The sequence below is a fragment of the Artemia sp. Qi Xiang Cuo genome, chromosome 10 (genome assembly GCF_049724085.1).
Source record: "Artemia sp. Qi Xiang Cuo chromosome 10, ASM4972408v1, whole genome shotgun sequence".
NCBI lineage: Eukaryota > Metazoa > Arthropoda > Branchiopoda > Anostraca > Artemiidae > Artemia > Artemia sp. Qi Xiang Cuo.
In genome coordinates, this window is record NC_142803.1 from 66128226 (window position 1) to 66134389 (window position 6164).

The 6164-nt window shown below is 36.0% G+C and overlaps 1 long non-coding RNA gene across 2 annotated transcripts in view; it reads right to left on the reverse strand.

Annotated features, from left to right (window-relative positions):
• Nucleotides 1-822: 822 nt before the first annotated feature.
• LOC148948060 (uncharacterized) overlaps nt 823-6164 on the reverse strand; it is a 28923-nt gene continuing 23581 nt past the window's right edge. Inside the window, exons 1-2 of one of the 2 annotated variants that reach the window (XR_016142340.1) lie at nt 1885-3369; nt 823-1495 (exon numbers count right to left, since the gene is read on the reverse strand). This is a non-coding gene — a long non-coding RNA (uncharacterized LOC148948060). Of the gene's footprint in view, nt 1496-1884; nt 3370-6164 lie in introns of those variants that run through there. The other variant, XR_016142341.1, reaches the window with a different exon arrangement.

Genomic DNA, 6164 nt, shown 5'->3' on the forward strand with positions numbered 1-6164 from the left:
ATAATCGGATTAGGAAGTTCCAGAAATTCGATAGTTTGGAGTTTGAAAGTTGGAGTTTGGAGGGTTGTTGAGCCCAAAGTACCCCTGTTCCTGTGTTCGTCCCAAAACAAATCCAAGCATATTTATCGTTTTTTTTTAAGGGAACAACTCTGCTTTAGGGGTCCTTCAGAACTAAATACTATCCTAACTAAATTTTAATTCCTTTACGTTAAAAAAATGGCGTAGACACTGAATTGGGCAATTGAGAAGGAAACATGTTAAGAAAACTATTCTTACTTCAAAATATGAAGAAAAATTGTGGTTAACCCATTTTGAATACGCTTCTGTTATATTTACCCCGGCCCTCCTTCTAATGCGTAAATACATGGCCCATATCATATATTTATCATTTGTTTTTCCGTTTCCTGGTTTCGTCAGTTTTGATTTAATTGACGGACAACCAGGTTGAAACACGAGTGATGCGCGGTAAAATACATGTAAATATATACTTATGGCTATATATTTGCACAATGGGCGGGTGTTGGAAGTGATGGTTGATGGGCGGATGAAGGAGTGATGGTTGGAAAAGGTACTCAGGTTACAAACATAGATTATGCTGCTGATTTTTCCATCGCTGAGAATGATCTACTAAAATCCCAAATGATGATGGACAAAGTTAAATACTACTCTGCAATGGTTGGATTAAGAATTGACCCAATAAAGACCAAAGTGATGTATGCCAATATCTAAGGTTCCCTCTTATATATTATTAGATGGCAACAGCATTGAACAATTTAAATAATTTGTCTATCTCGGTTCCCTTGTGGATTCAGAGGGGGTATCTGATGATGAAATTTAAATGTATTTAAATAAATAATTGATCATGAAATAAATAAATAATAAACTCTGGTAGTTTATCTCTGCTCAATAAATCACTGTGGAAGTGTCATTTTTTCTCATAGAGTAGCAATTAGACTCGCGGACTATCATCTCCAGGATTTTATAAGTCATAAATCCTCCGAAACAGTCAAGAGCGTTTGCCTCCTCGTTTAGATTTAAGAGCACGTTATTTTTTTAGACGTTAAATTATTTTAGACGTTAGATTCAATAGGGTTGTCCACGCTTACTTTCCATAGTCTCGCTGTGTTCACTTTAGTTTTACCGGCAAAACTGCTTACTGATGGCGCAGAATTGTCCCTCCTAACCGTCTTACAGCTATCTGTTAGCTTGGTTGATATATTAGCAGCTGGTTTCTTACTGAATAAGTTCTTATACTTTTTAATGCAGGTGGTGGCTCTTCGTCATTTGAATCGCTTTCAGATACAACATCGGCACTAAGTTGAGTAATTACGTTGTGAACAAAGAAAGTGTCTGCAACTTCAGATGGGACCCAGGCTGGGTCTCGACCGTCCTCTTCATCACTTGTAAGATCTACGTCTGACTCTTCATATATGATATCATTTTCCTCGTCAAATATGATTTTGATGCCTTCCTCGTCAGTCAACATACTTCGCATCTGCAAAAGAAAATTTACTTTAGGATTATCATTTTTTACGGTAGACAAGAAACGGGTACAATTCTATAACGTGGACATAATGAACAGGTTCATCATCTACTTAAATCAGTGATAATATCAACTTCAACAGTTAGGTACCTCTCCAAATGTATTGATATTAGTAGGGCACTGTCCTCAGACGTAGACAGACGTGATTCTGCATTAGGAACAAATTTGGGCAGTGTCCTTTTGCGTAAAATAAGAAGATGGCCAGATATCCTAAGCTAAATGCTTGTAAAACATAAAAAAGCAGCCAGTGTATAGACAATAGGCTAGCCAATTCTGGAGAAAATTTCCCGCAACTCGAAAAGTTCTAGGTTAGATAAAAAAAATTCAGAATTTGAATTCACCTTTTGTGTGAAAGTACAATAAATGTTTCTGATATTAACTGCTACCTTTCTCAGGTTTTGAAATTCTTTGTTAGATGACTCGTACAGTACGATAGAAACGCCTATTGAGAAGAGATAGCACTGAAGTTCTTGTCAAAAAACAGTGAATCTTAATCTGGAGGTGGGTTTAGGTGAAGTGTTCTCAAAAAGCACCAGCGCCCGCGAGAGGGTTAATTCGGACCATTTTGTGCAGTTCAATGAGGCAACAACCATATCCAATGATAAATGTTTCACTCAATGGGCTCTTGAAGTACTAGAAATAAAAAAAAACATTTTTGCATATTTATCAATTAATAGAGATACTGGGATTATATATAGTGATCCTATTTATATTATTTTAAAAATTGAACCCATATTTAACAATAAAGTATAACAAAATGTCCCACGGGTTAGTTCAAATAACAAACCTAAGCGAATAGTAGCATCAAAAGCTTTGCATAAAAGTATGTTGCAATAACTTATTCCTAGTTCATTTGCCATTTTAAAATGTTTAATCCAGTTACTTTTGCGAGGTGGTTTCATGAATGTAGCTTCAAATTATAAATGTTAAGTAATTGTATATTATATATTTTAGGTTAGTCTATTTTACTTTCATATGTATTTTTTATTATTTTTTTACGCTGAAGACGGATTGTTAGATACAGGTGAAATGTTTGTTTTTGTGGTTTTTTTTCCTTGTTATCATTTACTGGCCATAGAACCGTTTGTCGTCTTTATATTTATTTCTTTGTTTTTTCTGTAATGGCTAGCCAGTTCGGCTTTAGATCTTTTATTAAAAAATAAAATTTAATTATTAACAAAATTACCAACTCAACAAAGAGCGAAAATGGCCAATACCAAAAAAGGAAATTTGTATCACTAAAGGTAGTGAGTCTTGGGCAAATCGCGTATTTTGTAGAAAAGGATTCATAAATGAAAATTTGACGAAAAATAGGCTTGTTTTTCATTCTTGAAATGAGGATCTCAAGAATATTCTAGTCAAGAGTATTTTATTTCTTTCAAAAGACATTTCGGGGAAACTTTCCCGACTTTTGCAAATGACTAATATCAAAAGAAAACCTTATTAAAACCTGAATGAAATGATAAAACTTAAAGAAATGATTTAAGGATTCTTTGGGCCAAAACATTTATACAAAGCAGTAAAGTATATCAATAATATTCAAGACCCAAGATCTGATTCATACTTTTGGAAAAAAGTAAGCTAGTGTAAAATATTCCATTGGAAACTGGGTACATAGTTTGAAGCTGCAAATTATTTTTTACAAGTTCATCTTGCCACAAATGCAAAACAGATAGATGGAGTTATCAGGCCTCATTTTTAATCCAAATCTGCTTAAATTTTGTTTTACGAGCCCAATAATCTCAGCAAATCAATTTGAAAACATCTGGTTTTTTGCTTGGCCTAAGAAAAACAGCAAGAAAGGCCAATTATCGGCAACCAGTAAACTTTTATTACGATCAGTTTAACAAACACAGCACTCAATTATCTTGAAGGGCAAAAATAGATTCTTCCTCAATCTTTAGAAATAACTATATCAGACAATAAAAGCTATTACTGTGGGTTTAAACATTCTAATTTTATTTCAAAGCCCAAATCTGATGTTTCATAGAATGTTAATGTTTACAGACTGACAGCATTGGTTTCAGATTAGAAGTTTACTGGGTGCAAAAATAGTTTCCAAATAAATAAAACGAGATTTATAAAGAGTTTTTGGAGCTTTAGTGATTTTACGTCTTTAGCCTAATTGAATTATTCTAAATCAATACAGTTTAGAACTAATTGGTAACTTCTCATAATTGGTAAGGACAGAATTTGTACAATCACTCCCTCCCTTTTATTGAGGCGCTACATATGTTTCTGAAAATATTTCTATATGGGATTTTCATAGACTGGCATTCAAATTAATTAAATCCTAATAACTTGAAATAAGAAGAGAAGAGGCTGATAAATCCAGGCAAATGTTAAGGGATCTGAAAGACCAGCAACTGGACTTCATAAAAACAAACGAAAAAGTTCACCTCAATGTTTTTCCATGTAGATTTCCTCTTGAAACAAGATTCAGAAGCAATGCATGAAATTTATAAGCCGATTTCAGATTCAAATCTTTGATTCTTCTAGTTCTTCGTGGCAAAAAACACTCTGGAGGATCCTTTCAAACTACTTAGAGTGCTAATTTTAGAAAATTTTCTAGGAAAGACAAGGATATCCTTGGGCAGGGGTTCTCAAACTGTGGTACGTGTACCCCTTGGGGGTACGCAAAAACTTTTTATGAGGTACCTGGCTGGCCAACAAAAAAAAACCGTTTAATTCTAAGACAGGGAAATTCGTCAGAATTGTCCCTTTCTGACTCTCAAGCGGTTTCAGTGGGACACGTTGACGTGCACGCGTCACTAAGGCTTAGTCACCAGAGTGTCTGTGAAGGCCGGCCAGTCTCTCGTGTCACTACTTTTGCAGAACAAATGAAAATGTTGTAAAATCATCTTGCAAAATTGGTCATTTGATTGTGACTGCTGGTAAAAACCTTACTATTGGCGAAAATCTAATCTTCCCTGCCGCAGCAGAAATTGCATGTTTGGACAGAAAGAGGCAAAACGAATTAAAATAATCCTATTGTCCAACGATACAGTTTCAAGCAAAATTAGTGATATGGAGTATCAGAGGCAATGCTATAGCGTTGCCTACAGTAAAGGCCATACGGCTCCAATGTTTTATTATTATCATTTTTTTTTCCCAGAGGCACTTTCTATGGAAGGGGTCGTCTTAGAAACTTCAAAGGGGGCTCATTCTACTGGAGATCGATAGTTATAGCGTCTTTTTTAATAGCCAAAGCTATTTGAGGGCACCTCGCCCCCCCCCCACGCCCATCCTTTCCCCAAACACATCCAATCAACATTTTGAGATAGCCATATTGTTCATCGTAGTTAATTTTCAAATAGAAAATATATTTTGGAGGAGGACAATCCCCCACAACCCTCAAGGCAAGGGTTTTAAGTTATGCCCTCGGGGCATGTAAGGTTTTTATAGAAGGCGTTGTCATAGAAACTTCAAAAAAGGCTCATTCGATTGGAAATTCAAAGGGCTAGTGCCCTTTATAATAGTCGAAAGTGATTGGAGAGCAACTAGCCAACCCCCAACGCCCATCATTTATCCAAACACATCCAATCAAAATTTTGAGATAGCCTTTTTGTTTAGCGTAGTTGATTTCCAGATAAAAATATGTTTTTGAGGGGGACACTCCCCCACAATCCTCAGGGATATGGTTCTAAGTTATGCCATGGGGGTACATACGGTTTTTATAGAAGGCGTTGTCGTAGAAACTTCAAAAAGGCTCATTCGATAGGAAATTCAAAGGGCTAGTGCCCTTTTTAATAAAAGAAAGTTATTGGAGGGCAGCTAACCTCCCTCTCACGTCCACCTTTTCCCCAAACACATCCAATCAAAATTTTGAGACAGCCATTTTATTAAACGTAGTTTTAAGTTCTGGAAATTAGGTCTTTGAGGATGACAACTCCCCCACAGCCGTCAGGGCAAGGGTTGTAAGTTATGCCCTCGGGGCATATAAGGTTTTGTATAGACAACGTTGTCTTAGAAGCTTCAGAAAGGAATCATTTGGTTGGAAATTTAAATGGCTAGTTCTCTTTTTAATAATCGAAAGTGATTCTAAGGCAACTGACAAACCAAGCCTTCTTATCAGTTAAAACAAACCAACATCCTAATTAAACTTCTAATTCTATTGATGGGATGTGGGAAGTGCAGGTACTTAATAGGCTGGCCGGTACCAATATGGCTCTTCACGCTCACTCCCACTCTCTTCTGCACTCTCCAAAACAAATGATGAGCAACCTCCTTCTTTTTAATGACTTCATTTTGCAATAATAAACACTAATCAATTAGACTGTTCTTTACGATATCAATAAATGGCTTAAAATTCCTTTTATCCACGTCCTAAGACAGGTTAGAATCCACGATTTCAGTGTAGGTATTTGGAATATTTGCCATATAGCAGAGGTGTTTAAAGGGAATATTCTCCACACTCGGTGGCTGACAATCAAATCGGACATGCTGGATAGTTTCAGTGGTTAAGAAGCAGACCCAGTATAGAGCGGAGTAATATAGCTTCTAATTAAATAAACTATTGAGAAGATAGGCGAGGGCGAATCTCCAGCACTTTTATTGGGAGAGGGGGCAAGAGGGGTCCATATTTGGATAGTTAAAGGGCATGGGATGTAAAATATTTTTT